Source organism: Podarcis vaucheri (assembly GCF_965113315.1).
Source record: "Podarcis vaucheri genome assembly, chromosome: 1".
In the NCBI taxonomy this organism is placed as follows: Eukaryota; Metazoa; Chordata; class Lepidosauria; order Squamata; family Lacertidae; genus Podarcis; species Podarcis vaucheri.
In genome coordinates, this window is record NC_138759.1 from 104,728,607 (window position 1) to 104,746,573 (window position 17,967).

Consider the following 17,967-nt stretch of genomic DNA (forward strand, 5'->3'; position numbering starts at 1 on the left):
TTGTGGGTTCGAGCCCCACACTGGGCAAAAGATTTTTGCATTGCAGGGGGTTGAAGACCCTCGTGGTTCCTTCCAACTCTACAATTCTATGAAGCTTTGGAGGAGGAGATCCCCTTGCAATTTAAAGGACAAAGTGAAGGACGAGGGTTGTATTGGCTGCAGAGCCACTTGGGTGTAACAGAGCTATGAATGAGTGAAACGGACACAAAATTTCAATCCTTATTTGGACTGCTGGAATAGCTCACTTGGTAGAGCATGAGACTCTTGATCTCAGGGTCATGGATTTTGTGCTCCACGTTGGGCAAAAGATTCTCACATTGCAGGGGGCTGGACTAGATGCCCTACGTGGTCCCTTCCGTCTCTATGATTCTATGTGGAGCTTGGATGAAATTGTTCTTGCACCTTTCTTCCATTTGCAGCCAAGTAAATCTCACCAATATCAATGGCATTTGCTTCCCAGTAAGCAGCCATAGTCTTAGACCTATTAAATCTGTAAAATAAAGTTTCAGATGTAATAAAATGCCCCAAGCTGAGTTTTTTTGGGAACCTTAATTAGCGGCATAACTGTGCGCAGTTTGCTGATCTCATATATATGATTAAAGGTCATGTAATCACTGGAGACATAATTTATGTCTTTCCCTGCATGTTCTGGCAGTCCAAAGAAAAAGATCTCTTTGCAGAGCCCAAAGTCCTGGAATTTCTTTTGCAATGCCTTCGTGTCCTTTGGTCACCATTTCATCATTTCATTGAGGTGCTTCGATTCCTGATTGCGTGGCTCCCTTTTTATTGTCTTAATAAAGGGCCACAGCTGCAGTCAATTAGAGGAGCAGAACTCATGCAAGAGATTCGCTGCCAGTTTTCTGAAACCTCGATGACTAATAATGACTGCTGAATTTGACCGGTTTCCCTGGCATGTAGGGATTAATTAAAACTAATGATAAAGCAGGGGGGGTGCAGAATTGGAAGACAAAACTGAAACCCAAAGTAAATGTGAATCTGATTAAATTATTAGCGTGATTACCGCAGCTGACATGGTCATGATGAAAAGTTTGACATGAGACACGCACACCACACTTACACAATATGCAATTGCAAAAGAGCCAGATCACGCCATATAGAAGCTCTGTCAGTGGTGATCTGCGATATGCAAATTAATCAGCAGGATCAAGGGAATGAGATTATTTTCCTCTGTCATGCTTCTTCAATATTAACCAGCATTATTTTTAAATATTCAACACTTCCAACAATAGTATCTGCAGAGCCTGGAGAATAAAGGACAGGAATGAATGCATATTCTGCCCTGAGCATTTGCACAGTTCTAGCATTTAAACGCGCCTTACCGCACTTATATTATCCTGCTGTGCCACATACATTTGGAAAGGGGGAAACGAGTAAGGTGGAACTCCAGCTCTGCTGGACTTTCTTGGCAACTCTCCATTTATACATATGTTTAGTTTATAGTCACTGCTCCCAACTGGCACAACCACACTAGCATCTCAAACCAGGTCCTGGGTGCCACTCCAAACTAAATCCACAACCACTGTCCCTCTGGTTGGTTCCAGGGTCGTTTTTACCCAGGGGTGCAAGGGGTGCGGAGCACCTGGGTGCCAAATACTGGGGGGTGCCAAATTTATACCTACTGTATACCGGTCCCTCTCAATCGGTGGCAGTGAAAAGCAATGGAACTACAGTCCCCGCCCGATCCTCCATTACTCTGTCACTCCATAGCATCAAATATTCCCGAAGAGTCAGGAAACAAAAGCAGTTCTTTCCACTGCGTCGTTGTTTCCTCCCTCCCCCAAAAAAGCTCAAAAATTAGTTCACCCCCACCTCCCAAAAAAAGGTCAACAACTTTGGGGGTGCCGGGTGGATCTTTGAACCCCAGCAGCGCAATTGCTAAAGATGGCCCTCGTCAGTTCCATGGCCAACTGTCTGAGGGTACAGTCATTTTGGGTATCCAGATGTTTCCCCTTGCCAAAAGGACACAGTCTTGAGGAGCCAGATCATTTGACATAAAATAAGTCAAGACAAGAAAACACCTCTCCTCTGTCCTTTTGTGTATAATTCATTCCTCTTACATAAATGCATGAAAATATGATGGTCTGCTCTGCTTCTAAATGCATCTGTGCAGTACTATTATTTCACAAGAAATGCCTCTTTTCTATGTTATTTTGCAATGGCTGACATTGCCCACACATGTCAATCTTGATCCCACGGTCACTGGTATACACCAACCAGTAGGGCTATGGGCTGTAGCTCAGCAGCCTGGTATCTTGTTTGCCTATGAAAGGTTCCCATTTCAACCCCCAGAATTTTGAAAAAGGGCTTAGATTCATTAGAATGTCCAATGCTGAGCTAGATTGACTAATGATCTGTCTTAGCATAAGGCAACTTTCCATGTTTTCTATGTTCCTCTGTGGCAGAGGTGCCCAAACTTTTTTCAAAGAGGGCCAGATTCTTTTGATGATTGTGAGTGTTTGTATATGCAGCTCTGACACAGTTCAGTCTGAAATCCATGTATGTTGTGGACAAATAAGAATGCCGCATTTTCTCTCCATGTATAGGAAGCACAAATATGTTGGGAAGTCCTTTAAGGCACAAACTGAAGCACAAGGGGGGGGTGAAATAAGAGCTGTCCATTATGTTCATTATTTACTCCTTCTTCTAATGAAATAGTCTGCTTCAAAGGGGCTGTTGAAGCCTACATTGGAGTTATGAAAATGAGTATGCCCATAGCTTCCTAATTGAATCTCAAAAGGATGTAATTGTGTTCCCCAATTCCATGTGGATACAGTTGGTTGTAGGTAATGCGATTACTCATGGGTTACTGCCTGCCTGCTGTATAAGATTGCCAAGCCTGAATGTGCAACATGTTCCAGGGTTAATGAAGCCTAATGTGGTGCCAGCATCACTCTGTGCCACTGCCTGCAGAGTGTGAACGGATTATATCCTGTCCTTGCATACCATTTCATCCCTGCCATTATGAATGAAGAGCAGGATAAATCACTGATTAAGTATGCTAGTCACTGAATATGTGACTAAACTGATCCCTGCTGCAAAGACAAGTTTAATCTCTCTTTTTGCTTTTCCTCTCTCTCAAACTACAGTTTGGGGCTTTGAGCTCTGACAATTTTTTACATTATTTTTTTTTACAAAGGTAGGATTTATAGCCTAGTAACTTTGAAATCAAATAGTTTCAGTATTTGTGCTTCTTTTTCTTCTGAGTTGTTGCAAACTAGATAGCCCCATCAGGCAAAGGCCTTGACAGAACACATGGCATGGATGCTCTGCTCCCATGAAGCAAAAGAATGAACCCAGCTGACTAACACAAGCACAAGACACTCTGCTACCTGAGGCAAAGGACAAGATGCCTCCCTCCATTCCGCATAAGGAATCCAAATAGACTGCTATTTGAATCTGTCTTCATCAGTATTCCTTTACCTGCATCTTCTGCCACACCTGAAGGCAGCAAACTAGCTTAGAAGAAGCAGGCAGCATACACTGTGTTGCCCTCCGAAACCTCACTTGATCTTACCACTCCAGCCTAAGGCAGCTGCCTCTCTTTGCCTAATGGTGGGGCTGGCCCTAACAGAACATCAGGAAAAGCAGGAACGAAAGTATACCCCTGTTTCCCCTGCTACCTGTATTGCATCACCTATATGTACATTCAAGGTCATTTTACCCAACTGATCTGAAGTAGGAGTGCAGAGGAAAATAAGAGATCCAAAGAGAAAATGCTATTTTTGCTTTGATCTCAGTAACCCAACTCTGGGGTAGGCAGGCTGTGGTAGTATGTAGCTCTAGATGCTTCTGAAGTCTAATCGCAATTTCCATGTTTCAACAGGGAATGGAGACCCTGAAGCTTTTCCCCCCTCAGGTATACCTTGGAGGAAGCACTCACAAACACTACTGTAACCTGAACGTCCAGTGGAAGATTGAACACTATCAAATGCACTATTTACATGTATCAAAGGGTCCACCAAGCAATGGCTCCTTCATCTCCATATAATTTCCTCCTGAAGAATATAATCTCCTCCTGAAGAACCCTGTTGTCAAAGGCCTATCTAGGTGGTGCCCAGTGTTGAGCTAGGTGCCAATGGGAGGTTGACAAGGATAGGGCTGCCATACTTCAAAGGCAGAAGTCCAGGGTTGTTTGTTGGTGGATCTCTGGCAAGTGAACTGAAAAATCGTGAATAAAGCTCAACAAAGCTCAGCAGTTTGGGGGTTTTGCACTTAAAAAAACCTCAACTTTTGCGGTCTCAGGATTTTTACTTCTTGAAATATGGCAATTTCAAGGACACTCTCCCCACTTGAGATCCCAAGCAACTGGTAGTCAGAGGCAAACTATCTCTTACTGGAAGTAATAAAGTCATCATGACTTAGTGGCCATGGGTAGCCTCCACAGCTTGGATTCAGCCTCCCCAACCATTGTCATACATTTTGTTGGGGTTTTATCAAATGTAGCCATCAGGGACTTTTGATAGAGCAACTAATGCATTGATCTACATAAGACATGGCTCTGTTGTGAATCATGTATCTTATATGGATTCAGCTGAGGCTCAGTTCTGAAGTCCTATTCCTAACTGAGAATTATTGTCCTGTCAAAGCACCAGGACAGGACTGGATTTACACCTCAGGAGACTCTGCCCAAGTCCCCATTTGCTAGCCAAGTCCTGTAAATAATTCTACTGCCCCTATGGTGACCAGGCGCTTGCTTTTTGTAACAGATAAGGTTGTCAATAAGCATTGCCCTCTGATGCACAGAATAAGTGTCGTATTAGCTCTGGTTGTGACTTGAGTTGAAAGTCTATTACTCCAAAGCAGATCAGTTGAATGCAATGCAAGTGTTACATAAAGTTTTCTGAATTATAATTTTGTTTTGTACTTTAGAGCACAATCTCAGAATGGCTTCGCCCACACAACAAATGGTGTGGACAAGGTGGTATTTCTAACTATCAGCAGCATATTACTTACTCAAAGGGTTTAAGAAAAGACACTTTTACAACCTGTTCCTAAGCAGTAAGTCCTACTGAGTTCAGAGTAGGGATGGGGGGAGGCATCCATTGGCTCCAATTCCTAAGCAAACATACCTGATCCGTACCGCCTGAACTCTTGTGTGGATCAGCATGTAGTTCACTTCAGAATCTGTACTACAAATGAATTCTATAAGGAGTTCTAAGCAATCTTTTAGGTTTCCCCCGTACACTGTTCCTTCCTTTAAAAGGGGGGAATGTCCCATTGCCCCACTGAGAAGTCTGGAAAGACAGTTGTTATTCTACTTTCAGCTTAAATTGAAGAGCAATCATTGCCTGCTTCCTCATTGTCTGGATGTGTGTGTGACTCTGCAGCATTAAGTTCTCATATTTTAAGACCTTTGCATTATTTGCACGTTTGGTTTCAATGTAAAAATATTCCTATATATTACTTTATTTTAGGATAAATTAAATGAGGTCTGCAAGTCTGTCAGAACAAATGATATAATGTATACATCTTTTGTAATTCCATGCTGCCTATAGTCTACCTCTGCAGTTGAAGGCACTATGCCTCTGAATGCCATTTCCTGGGAATCACAAATGGGAGGCTAATCTTACACTCATGCCCTGCTTGCAGACTTCCTGAAGGCATCTGGTTAAACATTGTGAGAACAGGATGCTGGAGTAAATGAGCCTTTGGCCAGATCCAGCAGAGTTCTTCTTATGTTCAACTGAAGGATGTCAAGGAAAATGAACCCTCTGTGAAGGAGAGGGGGGAGAGGAAGAACAAAACTGAAGATTTCACTTTCTTCAAAGCATCAGCAGAATCTCCAAGAGCACATATGGGGTGGAAATGAGAAAATAATGGTAATTAGAAGCTAGAGACTTGCTGACCTTCAAAAGTGACTGGGCGAGAAAATTACTTTCCATGTAAGTGTACGTCAAAACTGCGTTTTTAAATGAAATTTTAGAGCCAACTTGAAAGATCATCAATAAGCCTCACTTCTTTTCAAAAATATTTTATTAAACCAAGAAGAACGGGAAGAAGCTCTTAGAAAAGACCCAGGCATTACCTGTGAAAATGAGTAATCAAAAAGTCAAAGTAGTATTTCCAGAAGAGAGTAGCAAAAACACAAGATGATAAAAAAATGCATGTCTCAGAATGAAAGCTATCTACTGATACTTACCATTCTAGAGTCTTATTACTGTGTCACTGCCACTTAGTGGAAGGAACAAGGCAGCAGCAAGGTCAAGGTCAAGGTTGTACAGGCACATCAGCAGGAGAACTGGATTGGCTCTGCTGGTGCCCTCACACAGCCCCTCTCCTTCCAGTAATCATCAGTGGTGCTGCTTTGGGGAGGCTATTGCTGTGGCTCTGCTCCGGTGGGCAAGCCAATCTTGCCTATGTTAGAGATTGGCGCTATCAGCAGCTGTGCAACCACGAAAGGGGTGGAGCTAGCTGGCTCTGGCCTGTTTTCCAACAACACCCCATTCACTCATTATCATTACAGCTTGGCTGCTTGCAACAAATTTGAGCAGATAAGGGCTGGAGAGAATTAGAATCACTTAAAGTTTGTGAACTTGGGGTGGGTGGGTCTAATTTTAATAACAACATTTCTGTGAACTTGTCGTACCTAATTCTGTTTCATTTTGAGAATTCATTGCTGTTTTCCTGGTTCTACTCAGTGAGGTGGGCGTGCTAGGAGTGTTTTTTCCTCCTTTTCATGAAAGCTAGCAGCTTGCTTTGTCTGGTGGCCTAGGTGACACAAAATCAGGGCAGGGGTGGGGAAACCTGTGACCTTCCAAAAGGTTGGACAGTTCCCATCATGGCTGGCATGCATATCTGTGGTATGATAAGGTAAAAGTACATAAAGCATTTAAAAATCATACTGTTAGAAAAGCATTGTTTAACGTTTGAATAAGATATAAGGATCTGTTAGAAAAGAGAACTCCAAGATGGTTGTCACCAATGGAAGTGAAGGCACAGAAAAAACTCAATATGGAGGCCAAATGGCCGAAATATTGGGAAATTTTGTTTGTTTGTTTTTAAATGATATTTATTGAAAAAAGATTTTTTAAAAAATTACAAGGAAAAAAGACAAAAACAGAAAAAGAAAAAGAAAAAATAAGACCATCATTTTCAAATTCTCCACTTTCATTACCTTCTTTCCATGACCTCCTCCTCCTCCCATCTCTTGTATCTTAATTAATAATTATCACAGCAAATCCTTTCCATAATTCATAATATTGTGTCATTACATTACCTTACTCTATTTTCATCTTATCTTATAAAAAACCTTAAAACTTAAGACTTAAATCTTATTTTTACCAACTTCTCATAACCATTACCTTTTTACCTAATTCTTTAAACATTTTTACAAGAGCCAAGTAATTTCATTTCAACATTTTTCCAACGTTCATCAATTTTATAAAACATTCCTAATGATAAAAAAGAAATAAAAACAATCCAATCTACTTCCAGCGTCCCCTCCCTCCGGGATTGTCAGTCCTTTTTATCCCATTAGTCTGGCACATTAACCTGGTGATCTTATATCCGAGGCCTTCAAGTCCCTTCCATGTCCCTTCCGCAGCTCTTCTTCATATTTTCCTTTCACTCGTGGGAACTCCAGCTTGGTAGTGTTTTTTACCCTTTTCAACAAATCAGCCCCTTTCCCATAGTCCAGACTAGACTCCATGTGGTATTTTTTCAAATTCCCTCCAAAATTGGAAGCCCCAACAACTCCAAACCTCTGACGGCCCATTGCCAGACTCGGAAAGTCCAAACATCCCTGCATAGGGGGGTCAGTTCAACCAATATTGGGAAATTTTGGAGCATGACGGTGATAGAATAAAATTGCAGAGCTTTGAAAAATTGAAAAACAAAGTGAGAGATTGGCTCCATTATTACCAAATAATGGAGGCTTACAATTTGGACAAAAAGGTTGGTTTCCAGGTGGAAAAATCAAAATTGGAAACAGAATTGTTGGATCCAAAAATTAAGAATTTGTCAAGAATGTATAACTTGCTGTTGAAATGGAACACTCAGGATGAAACAATGAAATCAGCTATGATTAAATGGGCACAAGATGTTGGGCATAACATAATGATGGCTGACTGGGAACAGTTATGGACCACGGGTATGAAATTCACGGCATGTAATGCCTTAAGAGAAAACTTAATGAAAATGATTTATAGGTGGTACATGACACCAGTCAAGCTTGCAAAAATATACCATTTGCCCGACAATAAATGTTGGAAATGTAATGAGACTGAAGGTACATTTTTCCACCTTTGGTGGACATGCCCAAGGATTAAGACATTCTGGGAGATGATTTATAACGAAATGAAAAAGATATTTAAATATACCTTTTTGAAGAAACCAGAGGCCTTTCTCCTGGGCATGGTTGGCCAATTGGTGTTAAAGAACTGTCAGGGAACTGACATCGGAGCTAGAGGTGGAGGGAAGGCTCTCAAATGATGCTGGAGAAGGGCCCAGCAGGGAGAGAGGCAGCTCCGCAGATGGGGAAGCAAATCAGCGCAACACCAGGGATATAGAGGGGCTGATGGGGGAATCGGCAAGATGGCTCCAGGACTCTTCACCGGACACCAGTGGGGAGAGCATGGGTCCTCCGCTACCCACGCCCACCCTGCGCAGAAGACTTCCGTGCAGAGAGAGTAGGAGGAGACTGGGTGTCAAACAACTTTTATGTTGGAAAAGATTTAAGAAACGCCCACTGATGGATTCTGCTAGCGACTGAGGCAGCCACGAAGTGAAGGGCTGTCCAGACTGAAAGGTTTAGCAAGGCAACAAAGCCTGGAGAGGCGGCAACTTACTCACGAGCAACCCATACACATTACAAGAACGATAGAACTTTTTTTATGTATGCAACAACAGCAGCAAGAATACTTATCGTGAAGTATTGGAAGACACAAGATTTACGCACACAGGAAGAATGGCAGATGAAGTTGATGGACTACATGGAATTGGTGGAAATGACTGGCAGAATCCGAAACCAGGGAGAAGAATCGGTGGAGGAAGATTGGGAAAAGTTTAAAGACTACTTACAGAAATACTGTAAAATTAATGAATGCTAGAAAAATGTTGGAATGAAGTTATATGGCTTTAGTAGAAATGTTATAAAGAATTAGGTATAGGCAGATTAATAAGGTATTAAAGGGAAAAATAAGGTTAGAATGTGTTAAGATAATTATAGGATAGAAAATAGAGGAAGATGGAGAGGAATTCCTGAAACAATTAATAGAAGTGGAAGACAAAAAGGGAGGTGTGAGGAGGTCGTGGAAACATGTGAATGAAAGATAAGATATTGAAATTGGATTGTGTTTTGAATGGTTTTTGTTTTGTTTTGTTTTGTAAATTGTTTGTGTTAGTGTTGTGTAGTGTTTTTTGTACGGTATTGTATTGTTGTATTGTTTTTCTTTGTTTTTTTGCAGTGTTGTGTTTAAATTGTTGAAAATTAATTTTAAAATTTTTTTTTAAAAAAAAGACAGTCCCCATCATTCAGCATCATTGGTTTACACTGGCTGCAGGTGATGCCGGTTGTAGTCCTAAAATATCTGGAGGGCCACAAGGTTCCATATCCCTGCTGCGTGGATTGGGATCTGGACACGAGAGAACATCTCCTACAGCAACCAGTTTGTATAATAAGACCTTCCTCAAAGGCCCTCATCCTGATGCCCCTGCCATCTGAAGTGGGGTAGATGCTACCAGAAATATGGTCTTTTCGGTCATGGTACCTTACTTGTGGAACTCTTTCCCCAGGAAAGCTCACCTGATGCCTCCATTAATTTGATTGGATTTATTATTTGCCTTCTGCCTCTTCGACAACAATTTTGAGATCCACGCAGCTCACAATAATGACACAGCATTAAAAATTAGGAAACATTTCCATAAATGTAATAATATGAAGGAAACATAATAGGAAATAAACATGGAATTCAATAAACAATCAATGCAGTTCAATACAAACTCATAATAATTCAGAAATAATTTATCAGAAATGGTTGCATTAATGTCTTTTAGGCATCAGGCAAAGGCATTTTTTTTTTAATTTCCCCAGGCTTTTAACCTCTGATATATGTTTTCTTAGTCTGCTTTTAAAAATTTCTCCTGTGATTAGTTTTAGCACTGCCTTTTTCAGTCGTAAACCATTTTGTTGTGTTTTATGAGTTACTGTAAATCACTAGTACTGGGCTGAAGTATTCAGTTCAGTTTTGTAAAGCGTTTCATGGGGATGGGCGGAAAATGTCCCTTAAAAATTAAATCAAGAGGGAAAATTCTAAAAGCTTTCATGAGAGGAGGGTCATTTTTTAAAAAAAATACAAGTCTACTAAATATGGGGGGGCAAGGCTTCTTTTCTGTACTTTAGAATGAATCTCCGCCACCTCTTTAAGTGGCAAGACCAATGATACGGCTGGATGATGGTGATATTCCTGAATGCACCATGGGAATGATGGTGCTATGTCGAAGTGTGGAAAGGAGAAATTCAACACAGCCCTACAAATCCCCTTGGGTTATTTTGAACAATTTTGTTGTTGTTTAGTCGTTTAGTCATGTCCGACTCTTCGTGACCCCATGGACCAGAGCACTCCAGGCACTTCTGTCTTCCACTGCCTCCTGCATTTTGGTCAAACTCATGCTGGTAGCTTCGAGAACACTGTCCAACCATTTCATCCTCTATCGTCCCCTTCTCCTTGTGCCCTCCATCTTTCCCAACATCAGGGTCTTTTCCAGGGAGTCTTCTCTTCTCATGAGGTGGCCAAAGTATTGGAGCCTCAGTTTCACGATCTGTCTTTTCAGTGAGCACTCAGGGCTGATTTCCTTCAGAATGGAGAGGTTTGATCTTCTTGCGGTCCATGGGACTCTCAAGAGTCTCCTCCAGCACCATAATTCAAAAGCATCCATTCTTCGGCGATCAGCCTTCTTTATGGTCCACCTTTCACTTCCATACATCACTACTGGGAAAACCATTGCTTTTACTATACGGACCTTTGTTGGCAAGGTGATGTCTCTACTTTTTAAGATGCTGTCTAGGTTTGTCATTGCTTTTCTCCCAATTTTAGGACTATTTTAAAGGAAACAAACAAACAAGTCAGTCAGTCAGTCAAGTCCCTCAGTCAGTCATACAAACTGTCATGGCATATCCCACACTATCTCCAGTGACTGGCTTTAAACTGAGGCCTTCCTTGAAGGGAATTCATGGACACTTACAACTCGATTGCCAATTAGAAACTCAAGAATGGATGAAATGGCATTCCAAGTCTGTTCTTGGCGTCAACTGGATAAAGGCCAGCTGTGTGACTTTTGAACTCAAAGGCAGCAAAGTTGGTGGTTGCCAAACAGTCTGCCGCAGTAGACGGAGAGCTGCCCTGACCATCCAAATAAAGCTGCATCTATCCCCAGTAGTGAAAATGACCAGTTGTCTCAATTAGGGTTAAAAAGTGTAGCAAATTTTCAAGGTGCAAAGGGCTTCAATCATATGAATGACACAATCAAAGGCAAAGGGATTGGCATAGCTGGTGCTGTGCTAAAAGTGAAATACGGGCGTGTAATCCAATATGTGCTTTGTGAATGTAATAATTAAAATGATTAGCAAAGCATTTCCTTTCATCCTAGCCTTAAAAATACATTTGGAATACTGGTCGAGGATACTAATCAAAAGCAGAATTTGGGGATGGCAGTCTTCAAACTTTGGGATACTCCTTTACACATTGGCTCATCAGCTGAGGGTTGTCGGTGTCCAGTTCTGTGGGAGCTTGAGGCCTGCAAGGGAAGCACACAGTGCCTGGTGAATGCAAATTAATAAGGTCAGAGAACAGGCAAGAACAGTACCTTGGATAGCTCCAAGAGGGCCCTGCTGCCTGAAGCATTCTCTCCTGAGGCAAGTATAATGTTGTCTCTGCACAGAGCTGGAGTCAATGAAAGCCTTATGTAGGTTGAGAAAACCTGGAGTATGGTAAGCTTCCTGAAGGAGCTGCCTAGATAGTTAAAGAGCCCTTGGCTTCTTCTGCCAGCTTTGACTTCTGCAAGGATGGGGAAATAGCGGTACTGCAGGGAGCCCATTCTCTGAGTCAGAGGATGGTGATGAGGCTGTGTTCCCTGCACAGTAGGGCCTCAAATAAGATACTGAAGGTTCTCCCTCTGAGAAAGCATATCCTCTGATATACCATAGCATGCCCCATGACACCCTGCACAGCTGTAATGGAACTACAGTGAATTATGGAAGAGCTGGGGGCATTGTCATGCTAAGCATGCCATTGCTGAAGTGAGAGTGGCACCTAGAACACATAGCAAATGATGAGCTTCACGTTTTAAAAAAACCAATTGAGCTTTTGAGGAACACGAGTGTTTCCGAGTATATTATTCCAAAACATTGTTTTATGATATAGTCTTTGCTGCAAAGATTTTATCTGCTTGCTTTGGACCTAGGCAACATGATAGCAACATTTAGGAGAGTCTCTACAATGAACTGCTACCGTCCCACTAAGTGTGCTCAGCATCAAATGGAAGACAAATAATTCATTTTTTGCAGAAACTGTGGATCCATTGTGACAGACAGCTCTGCTAACAGCTCCAAAGAATCTGTATCCGTTACATGAGGCCAGCCAGCAATTGTGCCATTTATCTTGCTGTTTACCATTTATGCTGTCAGAATAAAAAGCTTGTTATTTGGGGGGTTTTTTAATCTTTGTGAAGTGGATTTGAGAATGTTTCACTTAACATGTGGAAAAGGTGCCGAAGCAATAATGGAATTGCTCTAGTGATAAGGTCAGCGCTGCAGAAAAAGCTTTGTCGGAGACATGAGCCTCCTTGTGCTAAGTAAATGCCAGAGTTAGGCAAAACAAGCAATTGGGAAACCATAAGGTGTTTGAAAGGGGACTTGTTTTGTTTGCTTTTGCAAAACAAAAAAATGCTAATGGAGGACCTCAAGTGTTTTTTATTAGCTTTCAATAATGCATCACTCCATTTCCAGGGGGACTGATAGCGTTTGATAATGATCCATTTGGTCTCCATTGAACTTAGAAGAGAATGAGAGTGGGAGGGAGTAGAACACCAAGAGAGAGGGGGCTAGAGGAGAAAGAATTAGAGAAGGGATCTGGGAAATGCCAGAAGAAATATCATGCTGTGAAAGAATTATGTAGAAAGTCAACACTGAAGAAGAATTTCATAACCCCCCCCCAAAAAAAACAACAACACTGGGCTGACTACAGTCCATAGCTGAAGGTTCCACATTCACCTCATTAATCCTTGCCTAATTAGTGGCCTGGCCTTATGACCCTTATATTACAAATAAGAGATTGAAGTATTCATCAACAGAATTAAGACTGAATTGACTCCTAAAGTGGTTCCTTTTAAAGCTGGGGTTTTCAAGCATAAAATATATATTTGCCGCTTTTTCAAGGGATCACAGAAATTCTTTTCATTCTCACTATAACCCTGTGAGTTAGGTTAGGCCAAGCAAGTGTGGTTTACAACAGAGATTGAACCCAGATCACAGCCCAAGTCCACCACATTCTGCTCTATATCACGCTGGCTCTCCATTCCAGCTTAACCCATCTTAAATTAAATATTCATTAAAAAAAAAAAGCTTAGCTCACCTAAGAGAATACTAAATTTGCTACAAATGTACTTTAATATGTTGTTCTTTTTTAAAAGAAAAACCATAGGTACTCCACTGTAATATACATAAAAAACATATGGCATACACTATGTTAAAAGCTTTTGCTAAGTATTAAAATTAGAATAATGTGGAAGAAGCAGAAACCTTTTTTAAAAAAACAGACACCAGAAATCTACATACTGCATAAAATACCAAGCTGGCATCATGATGCTCACACCAATTTAATTATACTATTTTGAAATAAATTGTGTGTGTGTGTGTGTGTGTGTGTGTGTGTAACTTAGTTCCAGGTTTCCAAAGAGGGGGAAGGAGCAAGAGAAAGATCTCCCATGCAACTTGGAAACAGTGTCTAATCCACAGAGCTACACACACACACACACACACACACACACACACGGTGGCTGAGTTTAGCAGATGATGCAGCCTTCACCAAAAGGGATTGGTGGAGTGGCGGAAGCAAAATAGCCACTTAGGGAGTCTTGCTGGATAGGAAAGTTGGGTAGAGAAATGTATGCAGTTAACAAGTAATTCGGGAAGACTTGGTCACACCTCAAGCTTTTCAGGAAGTTATTGAAGGAAGTGTTGATAGGATGCAACCTCAAGGGGGGGGACTTAAGGATGCTAAATCAAGAGCACTCAGGAGTAAATGAGCAAGTTTCAGGCAACATTCTTTTCAATAAGTGACCAGTCTAGAATCAGCGATGGTTCCTGCCCAAATTGGCTCTAGGATAAAATTCTACAAAGCTGGGGAAACCTGAACACTGGGAATTCACTGACAAGGAAGACTGCTTCACAAAAGGCATTTCTGAGGTTTCATAAGATTTCACAACATCTGTGCCACACCACTCAATGTTAATAGACATATTATTACCACAAAAGTCATACAATCAGCCTATCAGAAGACTTGATCTGCTACAGAATTATTTCTCCGCTTTAGAAGTTACTCAGCCGTTTTGTAACTTCCTTAACAAAAAAAGTTCAAAGTCTGATTTCACTGAAGCAAATGTGATCCTCTGGGAGGCATCTCTTGAATACTGTCGCTGTGCCAATCCATACCTTTGACAGGCAATCAGTCACCATCTCTTCTACAGTAGTTGAAAGAAAATCTCTACTGGGTTCTCTGTGAAGCTAAGAAGTACACCAAGAGAATAAAAAGTCATGTTAGAAATTTTAACCTTTGAATATCTACATACCCAAAGAGTCCCTGGGAGCTCCTATGCAAATTGTAGCTGTGAACATAAAGTGAAATCCAATACTGACCCTGTGGAAGTATTTGCCAATGTAAAAGAGGAGCCCCATTGACCCTTGGAATATTTGGAGGACACTACAGAATGGTGTGAGAGGAGGTTTGGGGATAGTGGCTGCAGAGGGAAGAGGGAAAGGGAGAAAACCAACTCCACTTCTCTTATTTTAGCAGGTGCCTCCATGGGATCAATAGACCTTCCATGAAAGGAACAGCAGCATTGGATTTCACCCATAGAAGTGAAATCAGAAGAATGTTTCAGGTCCCATCATCCCTGATCATTGGCCATGTTATCTCACTCTGATGGGAGCTGGGAGTCCAACAACATCTGGATGGCCACTGGAATATAGTCCATAGAGATACCGCCATTGAATTTGATCTGGTTTTACTTGTATGGTTATTCATTAGGTACATAAAGTAAGAGGAATTCAGTGGTGCATTCTTCTGATTTTTCCACCAGTGCAAACATTTTGGCTCATCAGATGGAACAATCTCCCCTTGCCTTCCTTTGTATGCTGGGTGAATTTGAGGCATGGGGTGTGGGGAGGAGAGGGGGAAAGCCCATTGTACAAGTTAGGTGGTTTTAGGGTGGAAAATAAAGACTTGTGCAAGGCTATGTGTTCTAAACCACTGAGCCTAGGGCTGTTTTGTGGCACAGGGATAGGTGAAGAGAAAGATGGTGTAACTAATTCTCCTGTGTCTAAGGAATTACTTTGAGAATTTAAGGTTATTTTCTTAAGAGCTTCATCTTGTACATTTATTTGTTCAGACATGCAAAATTCATGTAGATATCAATGATAATAAAACTGTTCTTTCACTTTTGACTGTTTCAATTAAATTAGAAGCACAAGGCACCAGATGGTCCTCTTTTATCCTTATTCAACCCCACTGAAGACACATTAGTTTGTTTGTTTTTAAAGTAAATAACAGATTGGGAAACCAAGTAGAATCTATTGTCCCTGTTTGTTTTCTGTTTAGTTTTTGCATGGAGGAACAAAGCTAGAATATAATATATGAAAGCAGGCCTGGTTCAAATTACCTGGTTCAAATCATGGTTTATATGATGGGGAACAAGCCAAGGTAAACCTCTGAGCTTGCATGCTTTCTCTCTCATCTTTGCCTTTGCATGTGAAGAAGGAGGCTCAAAGTTTCCATTTTCATTTGAAGAGAAACCATGGTACTCTGTTACAACCAGCTCAAGGAACTGTGGCTTGTTCTAACTCGAATTACCTACCAAACCAGGATCTGAAGCTTTGTCTTGAACCTGGTTTGTCTTAATAATTTAACCACTGTTCCCTGAGATCAATGTAATGTGGAACTGTGATTTGTTCCTAAAGTGAAAACAGAAGCTTTTCCTCTTCTCTTTCATACACAAATGAGAAAGGGAGCATCATTGCTAATTGCATACACTATCCAAACCAGGCCACTGACTTTTTAAACTTCTTTCTACTATTACATTTTGTAATAGAAGAATTTAGTGCTCATAAACAATGGTAATAGTTAGACAATACAGAATAACTCAAAATGTTTATTGAAGGAAAAGTCATTATACAAAAGCTCATTTGCCATCCTTGTCTCGAATTTCTGAATCTGGATGAAATAATGTTTTAATTGTTTCTGTTTAGTAGTCACTTTCTGTACACTGTACACTGACACAGCTGTATACATGGGGAAGCAGTCTTTGGTGCAAATAATAGTATTTTTTGTACCCCACCCATCTGACTGGGTTGCACCAGCCACAATGGGCGGTTGTGTGCTATGTGCAGATACCACTTCAAAAACCAGAAATCTCCCTTTCATTTCTTGGGACAAGTGAAAACTGGATTCGTATCTACAGATCCCCTGCCACCCCCTCCTTTGTTGATCATTGTGATTACTGAGCATGCAGCGCAGCTACATCAGGACCAAAGTGACTTACAAAAATGAAAGCATCCATTTCATCCCATAAGCATATTGCTCAGAAGCAATCAGATATATAGTTCATCTCAATCAATTATTCTCCTGCGAAGCGATCTGGATAGTGATGAGCTGGATTCTTGCAACAGTAGCATCAGGACTTGAGTCTTATGGCTTTTACATGCCCCCGTCTTTACTTGTCTCTTAAGCCCTTGTTCTCCGGGCTGTTTTCCAGGATGTGTTTTGGGCAGTGCACCACCAATAGTCATCACCATATTGATGATACTGATTTCCTGAGTTAGACTAAGATTGCTACCAAAGAGTCTCCTGCAGAGGCATCAAGGCAGGCACTGAAGAGGAGGAGGGGGAACTCCTTTGAATCAATCCATGAAATAAGAAATGCTTTGAACCAATCCATGAAAAAAACCTGTGATGAAAGGCATGTGCATGGGTGAGTGATACTGTGTGTCTAAGTGTATATAATAAGCACACTGAACGTAAGATATCAGTGTGGCTGATCTATTGGCCAGAATTAAAGAAAAACAAGTGTGAAGCCTTTCCCGGTACAATCTCATTGAAATCAACTCTTATGATTTTTGAGTGAGTTTGATATTTCAGTGAGAGGGAACAAGCAATAAACATCTACTGATCAATCTGATAAAAAATGACAGTACAGTGGTACTTAATTTGTTCCAGAGATCCGTACTTAACCTGAAACTGTTCTTAACCTGAAGCACCACTTTAGCGAATAGGGCCTCCTGCTGCTGCCGCGCCGCTGGAGCACGATTTCTGTTCTCATCCTGAAGCAAAGTTCTTAACCTGAAGCACTATTTCTGGGTTAGCGGAGTCTGTAACCTGAAGCGTATGTAACCTGAGGTACCACTGTATGGTTAAACTGCAGTCTCAAAGAAACCATAAAAAGACAAGATGACTTCCTTAACACATACATATACAGAGAGAGAGAGAGAGCCACAAAGAACTCATAACCCACCTGCTCTCAGCAGCCAGAAACACCATAACCAGACACTGGAGAGACCTGTCAGGAGTAAGCATGGACCAATGGTATCAAATAGTATGGGAAACAGCCCTACTAGAAAAATTAACTAATAAACTGAAACTGACACGGGGACAAACGGAAGAAGATGCCTTCACCCCGGTATGGCTCCCCTTTATCACACACACAGCCCAACAGGACAATGACAATAATCCACCAACA